The sequence below is a fragment of the Myotis lucifugus genome, unplaced genomic scaffold, assembly GCF_000147115.1.
Source record: "Myotis lucifugus unplaced genomic scaffold, Myoluc2.0 scaffold_7, whole genome shotgun sequence".
Lineage (NCBI taxonomy): Eukaryota > Metazoa > Chordata > Mammalia > Chiroptera > Vespertilionidae > Myotis > Myotis lucifugus.
Window position 1 is genome coordinate 20,052,617 of NW_005871055.1, and position 14,535 is coordinate 20,067,151.

Genomic DNA, 14,535 nt, shown 5'->3' on the forward strand with positions numbered 1-14,535 from the left:
GATTAATAAAAAAAGAACCTCACACGGGCATACAATGGAGTCAAGACAGTATAAATGGTGTTGAGAAAATTGGACAGATACCTGCAAAAAAAAAAATGAAACTAGAACACCAACTTACACCATACACAAAAATAAACTCAAAATGTACAAAAGACTTAAACATAAAAGGGGAAACCATTTAGTCTTAGAAGAATGCATAGGCAGCAAAATATCAAACATATGTCATAGCAATATCTTTACTGATACAGCTCCTAGGGCAATGGAAACTAAGGAGAAAATAAACAAATGGGACTGTATCAAAATAAAAAGCTTCTGCACAGCAAAAGAAACCATCAACAAAACAACAAGAAAGCCCACTGCATGTAAGAACATATTTGCCAATGTTATATCCGATAAGGGCCCAGCGTGCCCAAAATCATGCGAGGGTAGGGTCCCTAGGCCTAGCCTGGCCTCTGTCACATGGCCTCTGCCACCCTGCAATCCTACGTGAAGCTCCCCATCCCAGGATGCTCTGCGATGCTCGTGGCCCCTCGACTGCCTGTGAGGCTCCCCCTGCCACTCCACTGCTCCTAGAGGCTCCTCCTGGCCTGCCATGCTCCGTGAAATTCCCCCTGCCCTGCCACTGCTCCAACAGATGACAAGTGTTGGCTACGATGTAGAGAAAAGGAACTCTTGTGCACTGCTGGTGGGAATACAGACTGGTGCAGCCACTGTGGAAAATAGTATGACGTTTCCTCAAAAAATTAAAAATGTAGCTTCCATTTGACCCAGCAATCCCACTTCTAGGACTATATCCCAAGAAATCAGAAACACCAATCAGAAAGGATATATGCACCCCTATGTTCATAGCAGCACAATTTACAATAGTGAAGATTTGGAAACAACCTAAGTGCCCATCAGCAGATGAATGGATTAAAAATCTGTGGCACATCTACACAATGGAATATTAGGTTTCTGTAAAAAAGAAAGAACTCTTACCATTCACAACAGCATGGATGTAACTGGAGAGCATTATGCTAAGTGAAATAAGCCAGTCAGAGGAAGACAAATATCACATGATCTCACTCATTTGTAGAACATAATGAACAACATGAACTGATGAACAAAAATAGATCCAGAGATAGAGAAGCATCGAACAGACTGTCAAACTTCAGAAGGAAGGCAGGGACAGGCGGGTGGTGTAAAGAAAAAAGAAGAACCTCAAAAGGTTCAAAAAGAGTCCCTATCCTATGTAAGAGATAAAAGACCTTTAGTGAAGTTCCATTATCTCCTTAGAATTAAAGGTTGACATTCTCAGAAGCCTGAGCCTGCTAGGTGATTTGGAATTCAATTCCACTTGCTCATTCTTATCACTTTAAAGATAGCCAGTGGATCTTCTACTTAGTTTTTTTAAAATATTCCACAGTCATTCATAGTCTTTTCAGATGCTTCCCTTTTTTTTTAACTTCCTTGCTTGCTTTAACAATAGGACTGTCCTCTTCAAAATGCATTGCTATAAGCAGCAACAAAACATCCTCAGCATCCTATGGAGATGCAAGGATGAATTTGTTTTAGAACAAGTGGGGATATCATTTGGGAAATAAAAGCAATATTTCTGAGTTGCTCGGCAAGTCCAGATTAAAAAACAAAATCTGAGTGTCAATGATGTAGAAAAGGCCAACCTCAGATTATGTGTTCATTTATTCTATGAAAATCCAATAACCTCCAACTGAGACTCTAGGCAAGACACTGGGAACAGGAAGTTAAATAAGACATGGTTTTTATCCTTAAGCAGCACACAGTTTCTAAAAAGTCAAACATATAAACAAATCATCAAAATAAAAGGCCAAGAGGCATCACGATCAAAAGGACCAAACAACCAGTCGCCATGAGGTGGCGTTAATCACCTCAGCCCAGTCCAGTGAGTGGCAGCAGAGGCTGGAGCAAAACAGCCTGGGTCCTGGGTGCCTGGCAGCAGCAGGAGCAAAGTAGCCAGGTCCTGGTGGGTGGCGGCAGAAGCTGGAGCAAAGCAGCCCTGGTCCCAGGTGCCTGGCGGGGGCCAGAGCAAACCAGCCTGGGTCCCGGGTGCCTGGCAGCGGCAGGAACGAAGCAGCCCAGGTCCTGGGTGCCTGAGGGAAGCCGGTGCCAGCAGCTGGGGGAAGGAAGGCCTATTCTTACACGAATCTTCGTGCATTGGGCCTCTAGTATGAAAATAAAAGGAGAGAAGTATAAGAGATATATGAAAAATATTGTGTGATTTGAAAGACAAAAGAATCAAAGGCCCAGCCTAATGGATGGAAAGGAAACTGTACCTCCAGGTTCAGAATGTGCTGCTCCATATGTTTATGTGATGGTGGTATAAATCAGGGTATATATTCATAGAGTAGTCATAGGATCTAAGTTGTGGAAGGAACCTCTTTGAACTACAACCACACTCCCCAACTTAGTTCTGTATTTGAATCTGCTGCAAACCTTCTGCTAAGTAGGTTACCCTGGCTTGAGTTCTGTGATTGAGCTCTTTGAGGATGGGGTTCTTACCACCTTTGAGGCAGTCCCTACCTTTGGAAAATTCTATTGGTTTTCCATTTTATTTAGTTGAAACCTCTTTTCCCTTAGCTTCTACCAAATGGCATCAGTTTTTTTCCTTTAAATTCTGGTAAAGTGAATTGCAATTATCCAAGATGCATAGCTGAGTAAACCAGCATCCTAAGGATTACTATATTTCAGCCTACTTGGTCTCTATCCTTATAGTGAAAATATGAGGTACATTTATGGAGTTTATACGATATTAAAGAAACTGTGGAAGGTCCTAAGAAGCTATGACAATAAGAGAAAGGCTTTGTTCTCAACAAAATCAGTCTAATGGAGAAGAACAAGTAAAGTAGAATTAAGGTTTAGCAGATAGAGAGATCACATTCTACTTAGGAAACCTGGAAGGAGTCATGAAAAAAGTGAAATACAAAGTAACTCACAGAATCACCAATAATTATTTATCACCTACTATGTGCCAGGTCTTAGTTGGGGTTCTGAGGTTAGAGAAGACTATCAAACATTCAAAAATCTTTCCTTCAAGGAGCTTAGATTCTAGAAGTGGAAGGTAGACCATAAACATGTAAATACATGTCACAGAGTGATAATGAGTGATAATGATAAAGAGGGTAGTGTTGTGGGGTGGGACAAGCTTCTATCTTAGGTAAGAGAAAGGCCTAACTGATACGGGTCTTAGCACTGATCAGACCTTAATGAAGGAAATGGGTAGGCTCTGCAAATATCTAGGGGAAAAGATGGATCTTAAAGATGAGACTAGAAGAGCTTAGAAGGAAAAACATACACTGTGGCACAGACCAAGGAAACCGCATGATATAAAGAAAAATTACATGTGTTGCCTGCTGATGGGATATGGGATAAGTATAAGATTCATGGGACATAAATACAGAAAAGTAGAGTTGGGGTGGCAATTCTACCTTTCCAGTGTGCTGGGAGAAATAACGTCCCTGCCTCTGACCTGGAAGACTTGTGTCTTCAGCCAGCAGGCAAACATGTTAGGTTGTAAGTAGGATAAAATTTCAACTTTCACAGCATAGCTGGATTTTTATTATATTGAGAGCCAAACACGGAGCTGAGAACTTTCATTCAGCTTGGGAAAGGGCAATAGGAAGTTAGTGATTTGTTTTAAGCAAAGCAATGTTTGGTAAAATTAAATTATCTGGGGTGACTTGAGATCAATTAGAGAAGAAAATGGTAATGGGGGATTGAAAACATATACTTTCTGGACAGGCACTTTGATAGATAATATCACTTAATGCTCACAATTAACTGTACTAGTTTATTTATTCATTCATTGAATATGTAATTATTGAGTACCTACTATCTTCAGTCATTGAGATGCAACCATGAACAAAATCACAAGCAAGATTCCTGTGTGGAACTCACATTCTAGATAGGAATACAGAGAGACAACCAACCAACCAAAGAGTTGATAAAATGTTAGGTGGTCATTTAGAAAAACAAAGCAAAGTGACAGCATAGTGGGGATGCTATTTTACATAGGGTAGTCAGTGGAAACCTCCCTAAAGAGGTAAATATGAGCCAAGACCTGAACAAGAATAAGGTAACTTCTACTTTTATGTATATTTAAGAGCTGAAGACACTAAAACTAAGAGAAATTGTTTTATTGAGGTTTCATCCTTACTAACAAGTAGTGGAGTGGGAATATAAACCCAGAAATCTGATTGTAGCCCCAGCATTCTTACTGCCACACTATACTCCCTGTATATCATGTGTGGGGACCAAGTGAGAGGCTCCTCATCTCTGTAAGGAGTAACAAGGGCCAGAACCATGGGAATACGGGAGGGGTTATGAGAAATACAGATATGAAATATGATGAGACAGATTTCACAAAACTGGCCACTAGATTCACTTGAAAGGCACAGAAAAGAAGAATGGAAGCCTTTGAGCTAGTATGGCCAGGAGAACAGTTATTACCAGAAATGGATTCAAGGAGGATAGGCTGGGTAAATGGAGAAATAATAATTTGGGTTCTGACATACAGTACTAAGATTGATGCATTAGCCAAGGAGGCTTTGAAACTTTATTTCAGAATTGAGATATCATGGACTTTGCTTCTCTACCCTCCACTGTTACGTTTGTGATCTTTAAATTTTAGTTGTGTCCCAGTAACTGGACCCAATTAGAAACCAGCAGGAAAAAATTACGTGTCCCATGCTGGTTGTTTCTAATCAGCTGACTCCCTTTCTTTCAATGAAGTGAGGTGTGAACTCAGTGTCTAATTCTTCTCAATAAATTTTACATTTTTCTATCCCATTGGAACTGAATAATAAGGCGGGGGGGCAACTCATAATTTTCCCAGTGGTTCTTTTCATGAGTTCCTAAAGAACATCAATATACTGGGTGCTAGATTTATTTTCCTACTTATATTAGCTATAACAAATTCAGACACCACACTGTCATAAATCCATGTCATATTTTATCCCTTCGTGTCAACTGTATAATACCTAACGGTATTCTAACCTCTTTAGAGTTTGCCAAAGCACACTAGGATTATGGTCAGGTAAGAGATCTGTTATTTCTATTTTAAAACAGTTCTAATTATTGCAAAAATTTTTAAAATAAGAAATATTAAAAACATAAGAAGATATAAACTTTTTAAAATTAAATGTTAAACAGGTAATAAACTCGTAACATCTTATATGTTTATATATATACGTATATATATGTATGTATGCATAAGTGTGTATATTTTCTCCTTTTTACCTAAATGGCAGCATATCATTCAAACCTTGAGGATCAAAATATACTACTGTAGACCCACTTCTATGTACTCACTCCTAGGAAGGCATACACACACACACACACACACACACACACACACACAGACAAATATACACAGATGAAATATGGTCAATATTTAAAATTTTAATATTGTTTTAAAGTAGTTCTTTCTTGTTATCTTTTATCATCATCATCATCATTAACATCATCATCATGATCATCACCATAATTATCACTCTGTAAACTACAATCAGTGATGTGTTTACCAAATAAATCTGACTTGTCTTGTAGTATCATAAATCAGAAACAGGGAGAGCAACACGACTCTTCCCACCCCTTTTCCTATCCTTTAAAGGGACTTATTTTTTCAAATGAGTAATTTCACCACAATCTCTACTTTCCTTTTCTAAAAACTTACAGACAGCTCTGGCCAGTGTGGTTAGTTGATTGAGCATCCTCCTGTGCACCAATAGGTTGCCAGTTCGATTTCCAACAAGGGCACACACCCAGGTTGCAGGTTTGATCCCTGGTTGGGGTGTGTACAGGAGGCTACCGGTCAAGGTTTCTATCTCTCACTCTTCCTTCCTCTCTCTCTCTCTCTCTAAAAAAAAATCAATAAAACTGATTTTTAAAAGAACTGCAGACATAGGTAAGATTAAAGGAGCTCCAGAGTAGAATGTGATCTCTCCATTGCCCACCAGATAAAGAGCTCTAAATCCTGACAATATTAGCAATTACATACTTAAATGTATGTATATAATACACATTGGGAATAAACAATATTTAAGGCAGACACCAATTATTCAATAAGACTGGTAAGTAAGGAATACAAATTCCATTGTAAAGCCCCTGGGATAGGGAACATGAACTGAGATATTTTCTGCTTTAAAGAGATTTAAATCTTCACTCCAAGGCACCTGTGCAAAATTATTTGTACTTTTAGCCCATGCAGCATTCAGATGAGGACTAGATTAAGGATATTAAATTCATGGAATGGACTAAAGCTAGCATGGGCTTGTAGTTCGCAGAATAAAGAATAAGAGGAAGTGGGATTTCAAGGCTCTGCATTCAGGCTGAGCTTATCTTTCTTCCTATGACCACTTGGCTTTGAGAAGGGTTCAGAGAGTTAGCCAGTCATAAATATCTGCCTATTAAATGTACAGTCCTATGATAAAGGCAGTATAGAATGTGAAGATGCATAATATAGCTCCTGCCATCCAAATACTTACAGATTTGGGGTAGGGGGAGATAAGACAAGCTATCTACACTAATAAAAGAGAAACATGGTAATTGGCGTACGACTGCTACCCTTTTCATCGGCTAATCAGTGAGTATATGCAAATTAACTGTCAGCCAAGATGGCGGCCGGCAGCCAGGCAGCTGGAAGCGAGCATGAGACTTGCTTGCTGCGGACTCCAACGTTCCCCGCCTCATTTTCCGGCCTCTCAGTTGCAACTCTAAGCAACTATATACTATGTTGCAAATAAGAAGGTAAACAAAACACCAGAAACCAGCCGGACTGAAATCCAGCCGGACCGAAACTTTGTATCAATGTTTTCAGCAGCGAGGCCTCAGAGCTAAAGCTGGCCCAGAATAAAAAAAAAAAAAAAAAAAAAGAAAACAAGGAGCGGTTGGGAGCTCCAGTCACTCGCCACCCGGAAAACAGCCCTCAGCCCCTCACCCAGACTGGCCAGGCACCCCAGTGGGGACCCCCACCCTGATCCAGGACACCCTTCAGGGCAAACCAGCCGGCTCCCACCCGTGCACCAGGCCTCTATCCTATATAGTAAAAGGGTAATATGCCTCCCGGCACCGGGATCAGCGGAGCAGCGAGGCTCCCGGCACCGGGATCAGCATGACAGGGAGCAGCGCCCAAACCCCCTGATCGCCCTGCGGCTCTGTGTGTGACAGGGTGTGGTGCCCCAACCCCCCCCACCACCACCACCACAGGCCCTGCTGTGTGTGTGACAGGGGGGAGCTCCCCAATCCCCTGATCGCCCTGCGGCTCTGTGTGTGACGGGGCGGGGCCACAACCTCCCTATCCGCCCTGCTCTGTTCATGACAGGGGAAGGCACCCCAACCCCCTGATCAGCCCTGCTCTGTGCCTGATGGGGGGGAGCTCCCCAATCCCCTGATTGCCCTGCGGCTCTGTGTTTGACAGGGTGCAGCGCCCCAACCCCCCCCCCGCCCCCCACGGGCCCTGCTCTGTGTGTGACAGGGTAGAGCCATAACCTCTCCATCGGCCCTGCCCCGAGTGTGACAGTGGTGGCACCCCAACCCCTGATCGGCCCTGCTCTGTGTGTGACAGGGTGCGGCGCCCCAACCCCCCTCCACGGGCCTTGCTCTGTGTGTGACAGGGTAGAGCCATAACCTCCCCATTGGTCCTGCCCTGAGTGTGACAGGGTGCAGCGCCCCAACCCCCTGATCCTCCCTGCTCTGTGTGTGACAGGGGGCGGTGCCCCAACTCCCCTATCGGCCCTACTCTGTGAGTGACAGGGGGAAGCTCCTCAACCCCCTGATCGGCCCTGCTCTGTGTGTGACAGGGGGAGCTCCCCAACCCCCTGATCGGCCGTGCTCTGTGCGTGACAGTGGGTGGCGCCACAACCTCCCCATCGACCCTGCCTTGAGTGTGACAGGGGGCGGTGCCCCAACCCCCCAATCAGCCCTACCCTGAGCGTGACTGAGGGTGGCATCGCAACCTCTCGATCCGCCCTGCTCTGTGCATGACGGGGCGGCGCCCCAACTCCCCAATCGGCCCTGCTCTGAGCCTGACCAGGGGCTGCACTTAGGGATTGGGCCTGCCCTCTGCCACCCGGGAGCAGGCCTAAGCCAGCAGGTCGTTATCTCCTGAGGGGTCCCAGACTGCGAGAGGGCACAGGCCGGGCTGGGGGACCTCCCTCCCCCCGCCCCCCGAGTGCACAAATTTTTGTGCACCGGGCCTCTAGTATATAAATAATCACTTTATTTTATTCTTGTGCCTATACATATCCAAAACAATAGCAGTAAATATCAAGAGAATAGGACAGTTCGTAAGTGCTCTAGAAAGCATTCAGGGAGAGAAGAAATTTGTGGGCTGGTGGTACTGAGAAATTAAATGGAGTAGATGAAATTTAAAACAGGCTTTTGAAGAAGAGTGGAAAACAGACAAACTCACATGGGGTAGAGGTATCTCTGTGAAGAGGAAGAGAGTCCAGTTCCCATTCAGTGAACAGGGCCAAACTCCTTGTAACACTGACCACAAATGTCTAAGGCAGGACAAGTTCAGCCTGGAAGACTGAGAGAGGAAATTTTCCCCAGAGTAATCAAGGGCAGAATTGTGTGAGAAGCAAGAATAAATTTTAGCCCTGGACAGTGTTCTCAGTGGTTACAGCCTCGGCCCATGCACCTAAATTCTCTCTCTCTCTCTCTCTCTCTCCCACTCCCTCCCTCCCTCTCTCCCTCCCTCCCATCCTCCCTCCTTCTCTCTCTAAAAGGCAATGGAAAAAATACCCTAGGGTGAGGACTAACAAAAGAAGTAGAAAAAAGTAGAAAAATGAATTTTAGTAGAAGATGACCAGAGATCAATGCCAAAGGCAGTATCAAAACTCATGGTGGAGAGGGTGATACAATCAGAAGGCAAATTAAGCAAAGTGAAGTTAACATCTAAAATTTATCTGGAGTGAAGCATTAATTGAGGAAGGGTGAAGCAATTCTAGACATAGGCTGTGAATAAGGTGAGGATATTAGAGGGCTACAAGTATGAGAAATGCTTAAAATGGCATTATGACTTTCAGGAAAGACTTAAGGAAAATATAAAACTAGATCAAGAGTTTGATACTTGTGTGGAAATTTGGAGCAAAAGAAGAATCATTTCAAGGACTCGAGGATTAGAAGTATAAAGACTTCATTGATAGGGAAGGCCACTGAGAGAACTTGATTGAGCACTTAATTTTGCTTATGTTGAATGAGACTTCCAGGCCAAAATTTAATTTGGTCAATCAAAGATATAGGGCTGGAATTCCCTGAGCAGTTCAGGAATGAGGTCCAATGTCCCTTATTTTTCTCAGGAATAGGTTATTAATGATTAGGAAATCTATTAAATTTCTTAATTAGCAACCATTATAATTAAGGAAATATTTGACTGATTCCATTACTTTTCTAAAAAATTTTCCACACCCAGAATTCTGCTTCATAGGAAGAGAACCCTTTGGATTTAGAAGTATTGGAACAATCAATCCAAATTAGATGGAAAATCACATTTTGCAAAACCCATCATAAGACTCCATCTGTCATGGTGGTATGGCCATACTGCTTCTTGCTAATGATCAACCAAATACCATACAAGTAGGGGCTATACCCCAGGATGATGCCATTGTATGCTTGGGGTTATGTGTATAGAAATATCCTTTAAGTCAGATGAAGATTGAAAACTGGGACCCCTCTCTTCTTCCTATTCCTTATAGCACTGCTTCACTCTCTCATCTGTTTCCCCTACACATGGCAACAGAAGCATACACTTTATCATTGCACAGAGAAAGCTTAATGTTAGAAATTGGCATTAAATAATACCTTTCTCCCAAGAAGCCAAAAGCAGTCCACAAGTCATCACAGTGGGCTGGGAAATAAAATCAAGGTCTTCATCCCTCCAGCAAACTGTTTTCTCCACTAGACCCCAGTGGCCAGCTGCCAACTGTCAGCTGCAGGGACAACAAATCTAAATACAAAAGATCCCCACTCATCTTTATTTGAGGGATTTATTCTAGAATATAGAGAGCTTGGACAACAGAAGAGGGGAGAAGAAATGAAAGGGAGTTCTGACAGGTTTACCAATAAAATCCTTAACTCCACTCACTATTGCTAGTGGTTAAATAGATGGACTGCATGTAGTTGGAATATGGGGAAAACTATCTTGCTTCTACTGTTCTAGACCTTCTGATTTTCAGAACATGGAATGACCTGAAGAAGTACTCCACAAATAGTACATAATGTTTTCCATAATTAAGAGGACTTAAAAATTTAAAAATTATCTCTAGAGGTAGAATATCAATATTCAATTCACATGCAGTATATATACATTAACATGTGTTTCTGGTGATTAATCAGCAATTCATTCAGCCATTTATTATTCACTCTGTGCCAGGTTTATCTGTCATTGCCCATAGTTGATTGTTTGCCTTTTAAATACCATCTTCCTACTTTCAGTGGTATAATGACCAGAAAGTACACTTTTCCTGTTCTATCAGTCTCATGATCAGAACAATTCACCATTGAGCCCTCCTTGACTATGCAAATACAGACATCACGATGTTACGATGTTCATCAAACATGAATACTCCATATTTTGGCTGATAAATATGTAATCATTAATTTTTAATTATATGCTACTATAGTGTGTGTGTGAAGGGTGGGGACAGAGAAAGTTGATTGACACAGATTTCTAAAAATCCTTCAAACTTATACTTAAGTTTGCACTCAGTGCATGAAACAAAATAACAAACAGTTAATAATGATATAATTTAAAAGATATGTTTAAAAACTAGATTGCAACAAACATTCCCCCCCAAAAAAATTAGTAACATCCTATATAATAAAAGGCTAATATGCAAATTGACCAAACAGCGGAACAACCGGTAGCAATGATGTGCACTGACCACCAGGGTGCAGAAGCTCAACACAGGAACTGCCCCCTGGTGGTCAGTGCACTCCCACAGGGGGAGTGACACTCAGCCAGAAGCCCTGAGCTGCGCTCACAGCTGGCAAATGCAGCAGCATTGGCGGGAGCCTCTCCCACCTCCGCACCAGTGCTAAGGATGTCCGACTGCCAGCTTAGGCCCACTCACTGTGGGGAGTGGGCCTAAGCCGGCAGTTGGACATCCCCCGAGGGCTCCCAAACTGCGAGAGGGCACAGGCTGGGCTGAGGGACCTCCCCCACCACAAGTGCACAAATTTCGTGCACCAGGTCTCTAGTAAACTGATAAAAATAAGATGTCAACCAAGAACTAAGTAGCTGTAGCCTAAACTCAGACAACCAAGAATGCAGGTAGGAAGATACATACAGCATGTATTCTAGGTCCCCCAAACACCAGGATGCAGTGACTGTAGGAACTGGCAGAAATGGTCCATAGTCTAGAGCAGGAGGCAATAATTACGTCAGTTGTGGTGAATGCAACACTTGCTTAGGAATGACAAGTGGAAAACTGTACAAGGCCACACGGGAGAGGAAGCATATGGGATTAATCATAACACAACTAAGATCTCAGATAAGAAATCTTTCAGAAGACCTTGAAAAAGTGTGTGGGGCTGGTAATGGCTATGGTGTTGATGGAGGGGAGTAAAGCAATGAGGCTGGATAAAATTATTAAAACTGAGGTCATCAGCTCACAACAACAGCAAATTCAAAGCAATGAAAAACTAACTAGTCCTTTCCTTAATTTCTTAAACTGAGTACTGAAATTTCTTTTCATCAATAGCCAGATACATTATCCATCCTTGAAATAAGTCCCTACACATTAAAAAATATGTACCCTGTTACACATTTTTTATTATAAGTAAAGAGCCACCTAAAGACAAATGCTTACTCTATTTTCTGAAATTAGATAGTAGTTGTTTACACCATACACATGGACTCACTTCTGATGACTGGGAGAGCACTAAAACTATAACCAAAACATTTTCAAGTCCTGACTCTGCAAATTTCTACTTAGATTCTTTTTTTCTTTCTCTCACTTCTGTCTATCCTTTCACCTAAAGAGCAACTCACAAATAATTCTAGTAGGGTATACTAATCTGTAGGATTAATAAAAATAATATTATATCTGGAAAAACTGGCAGAAATGGTTTCTAATTTAAATACTACAACACTCTTTTAAGTGAAGGGACAATGTATGAATGTAATTTGGCTCAGTTTAGTGCTTTACAAAGAGTCCAACAATTAAATATTCCAAATGAGCAAATATTTAATACAGTAACCTAGCATCTACTCAAAATCTACCTCTAGTAGCCAGAGATTTTCTGGCACTAAATCATAGTAAATTTCAGTATTCACCACCAATGTGTCATCTTCCATAAAATACCATTTAAGTCCCCACAATGCCTTGGCAACCCAAATGTCCTATTTTTCAGACTTTTCATCTATTAAGCAGCCTTCTGAGAACTCCATCTAAATTTGGAATGCTTCTGTCAGGTACAATTTTGTTCCAGTCGAGATTGTGAATCACACTTCAGTTGAGTTCCCTATCATTTTAAAATGTCATTCTTGTCAGTGAACACTCCAGTTCTTCCACCCACATGTATTTATATAGTGATTTTATGTTTAAGAAACACTGAACTTAATTCTGGGAGGCTCAGAGACTATAGAAATGTTTTTGAACCTCATTCATCATTGATGTATATAAAAAGATTTAGACAACCCTTAATCATGTGCCCTTGCCCAAGCCTTCCTATGGCTAACTGCATGTTCACTGGTATCCACTGGAATGTGCACAACCACTATGGGGCAAGGGACTTTCTGTTTTGGTCATTGCTGTGTTGACAATCCTGAAAACAGTGCCCAATAAATTGCTGCTAAGTGACTGAATAAATAGATCATCTTTAAACTCCCAATGGAACAACCAAGGTTCACAACCAAACACAAAACAAGTGGAGAACAATACAGGGGAGTATGAGGAAGTCCAATCTGTGCTGGAGTGAGAGTGACATGGGTGCTGGGTCCAGAGAGGTGAATCTCAACTATTACTTAATATACCCCTTTCAAAGTCAAACCTGTTGGTTGATTCTTAAAGTGGAAATAACAACTTGCACCAAAGCTTCTGTGAGCATTAGAGATAATTATGTAAAGTGCCTTCCTGACACCCAAAGACACCCAAATAATAACTATGAGGATGAGGTTGTGGATAACAATTAATGGCAAATGCAAACTCTGATGGTGCAGATTAGAAAGCAACAGAGAAAAGAACTGACCACAGACAGGAGTCAATGTGGAAACTTCTTTGGGACTAGACTTGATCTACCTTAAATAAATGTTGAAGATACAAACCACCATTCAAATGTGATATTCCAATTTCATAATATGTTCAGGTAACTACAACATCTCTTAATGTCAAAAGATCAATAACACTCACCCAATTGTTATCTGAAAATTTAATGAGTATATTTCCTCAGATGACCATAGGTCATGCAAGGTCTTCATGGACTTGTTTTCTGATGTCTACATCTGATGTCCTTTGGTTGCCTGTTTTTAACAATGTTGCCAGTGACCTCATGAGAACAGGACCCGTGTTTGTTTAATTTGATTTTCTTCTAGCCAATACAGCACCACATGCATGTGGCAACAAAGTGATTTGATAATGATCATGATTATCATCACCTAAGCTAATGATAAAAATTATTAACTTTTAATAGAAAGGTCCTCCAATGTCATCAGGATAATGCAAAGTGCCTTTGGATTTGACTCCTAGATATCTTGGAAGGTTCATGACACCTTCTCAAGTTCAATGAACCCAGACATCCTAGGGATGTTACAAAGAGTAAAGGAAGGAAAAACCAGAGAGGATTCGTATCTTCTTTGAATGAAGTTCAAATAACTTTAGTCATATCACTGAATCATGGCTTCAGTTAGACTCTATTTCAAACTATATGAAAGAAAAATATGCTCAGTTACTCTGTTTCCCAGCAACTTCAATGCCCTGAAACTCTTGTTTTTGAAGAAGGTTTGACATCAGATACTGGGGAAAGGGGTAAGAAGGCCTAAGAATAGTACAGGTGTGTCCAAAATTTCAGAGTGCCCACCCTTTGATAGATGAAAATTAGGGGAAAAGTCAGTATAAGGGAATTTGTTCCTTTTCACCTTAAGAAGGAGGGCAGTTGGTATCCCTTTTGGGAAAAAAAAACATGAAAAGAGCTGAATAGAATTGTTTACATATTGGACAATAATATCTGTGTATATTTCAGAGAATCTAGTTAGGAATTCAACCATTTTTTTAAAATATATATATTTTATTGATTTTGTACAGAGAGGAAGGGAGAGGGATAGAGAGTTAGAAACATCGATGAGAGAGAAACATCGATCAGCTGCCTCCTGCACACTCCCCACTGGGGATGTGCCCGCAACCAAGGTACATGCCCTTGACCGGAATCGAACCTGGGACCCTTGAGTCCGCAGGCTGATGCTCTATCCACTGAGCCAAACCGGTCAGGGAAGAATTCAACCATTTTTTTAAACTTTCAAATTATAGGTTTATTCATTAACAAATGCTCAGTTGCTGATGCTCACCTTGGCACATAAAA

At 41.5% G+C, this 14,535-nt stretch overlaps 1 protein-coding gene across 1 annotated transcript in view; it reads right to left on the reverse strand.

Annotated features, from left to right (window-relative positions):
• Positions 1-14,535, reverse strand: part of LOC102440557 (serine/threonine-protein kinase DCLK1) — a 518,233-nt gene that overhangs the window by 401,195 nt on the left and 102,503 nt on the right. The window lies entirely within an intron of this gene.